Source organism: Cariama cristata, unplaced genomic scaffold, assembly GCF_000690535.1.
Source record: "Cariama cristata isolate BGI_N322 unplaced genomic scaffold, ASM69053v1 scaffold32967, whole genome shotgun sequence".
Classification (NCBI taxonomy): Eukaryota; Metazoa; Chordata; class Aves; order Cariamiformes; family Cariamidae; genus Cariama; species Cariama cristata.
The window spans coordinates 30,026-32,109 of NW_009627801.1; positions in this window are offsets into that span (position 1 = coordinate 30,026).

Consider the following 2,084-nt stretch of genomic DNA (forward strand, 5'->3'; position numbering starts at 1 on the left):
CCCTCTTTCCGTACCCGCATCATTTTTCCGTCTCTTTGTAGCCTCTAATGCACTCCTAATATATGTCTATCCCAAAATCACCATTGTTAGCCTTCCACTATTGATGGCATCCAGCTGAAGAGAAGCCAGAAAGGGAGAGCTCACATATCGTCTGTTCTTAATAAATAATCTTTAAAAGAGAGATCTACAGCACCGCAGCGTTCTCCAACACTTAGTCTCTTTGCCTTGAGTCAGCTGCTCTGTACTTTCTCCCTGATCTTGCATAATTGAATATTGCATCTTACCTTTTTTTTTCCTGCACAAGGACTGCTGTTATCTGAAGAATATTGTAAACTCATTCAAATTTCATGAATCCACCTTGGGTATAATGCAAACTAGCCAGGAAGTGGTACATGAAAATCAAATAAATGAGTAAACCAACACCTCTCCACTACCCATCAATAGCTCTTCTTTTGCTGTTTCTTTTAACTGCTACCCAGGCCTGCCCAGCCTCCCGCATCCCCTTTGCAATGGATGCTGGAAAATTTATGAGTAGCCCAAACTTACTCAATCATTCCATCCTCTTCAGACTTACAACACACCGCATAAAGTGAATATTCAAGCGCTTGAATCATCACACTGAGATCACGTTTGTTGGACCGTTCACGTTTCCATCCATCCACCTGATGGTCTGATAAGAAAACCCGCCAACAGAGGCCAGACAAGGTAGCAATAACGTCAGATAGGAGTTAGTGAAATGCTTCACTGGTGGCACCAGTTCAAAGATTTCTTGGCAGTTTAGACAAAAATTGAATGTCACTATCATAAGAGCAAACGAGCAAGTAGGTCTCCTTTCAGACAGTGGCGAAACTCGGGTGTCGATGGTGGAGGGCTGTGGGTACACACGGGGGGCTGCAGGGGCTACGGGCAGGGAGCCGATGAGGTCCGGGGCAATCTGGAGGGGCTGGCAGGTGGCCAGAAGGTTTCTGGAGTTTGTGGGGGTGCCCATTTCCCACCTTCCCATTGATCTCACAGACACAGGCACACAATCTCTCAGCTTATTTTATGTCTCTGGTGGGGCTCTGGTCTATAACAGGGGCACAGCACCAGCCCCCCGGCCCTGCTCCCTTGGGGACCTCAACCCACGCCCTCTGGCAGAGGGGTCGGGCTGCCAGGCTGCCCTTACACCGCTCCATCCCAATGGCACAGCTGCCGGAGGGGAGCCCCGTTTCTTCCCAGACATACGGTTTCCACCAAATCAGCCCAGGTGCTTCACAACAAAAAGGGGACGGGCAGGGGCACTGCGGGCACCGCTACCGGCAGACTGCCCCATCGCCCTGCCTGTCTGCTGGCACCCCAGGAGATCAGCACGTTACCGCCCGTGCAACAGCCTGAGCGAGAAACACTCACGTGTGAACGCACACCCTAAAATGTAATGGGCTTGGGTCTTCAAGACCATCTTGGCAGTGCAAAAGCCTAATGAGTCTTCATTTTAGCACTAGTCTAGATACCAGAGCCACAACAATCTATAGGGAGCCATCAGGCTCATAGGCTTCTCCGTATGTCTCATTCGGGATGGGAAGACAGATAATATACAATCATGTTAATTAGCCAGGAGGAGTGACTTACAGTCTGGTTTACTGTGTGCTTTGAATTCTGACCACAGCTAAGCAAGGGAACAAATTCAGATTTGAGTGGTCTATACAATCAAACGTATCTATGCGCTCTGGGGTCCCCAGCACCAGAAGGACATGGACCTGTTGGAGCGAGTCCAGAGGAGGCCACGAAGATGATCTGAGGGCTGGAGCACCTCTGCTGTGAGGACAGGCTGAGAGAGTTGGGGTTGTTCAGCCTGGAGAAGAGAAGGCTCCGGGCAGACCTTAGAGCAGCCTGCGAGTATCTAAAGGGGCCGACAAGAAAGCTGGGGAGGGACTTTTTACAAGGGCAGGGAGTGACAGGACAAGGGGCGATGGCTTTAAACTGGAAGAGGGAAGATTTAGACGAGATGTAAGGAAGAAATTCTTTGCTTTGAGGGTGGTGAGGCAGTGGCAGAGGTTGCCCAGAGAAGCTGTGGCTGGCCCCCCCCCGGCAGGGGTTTAAGGCAG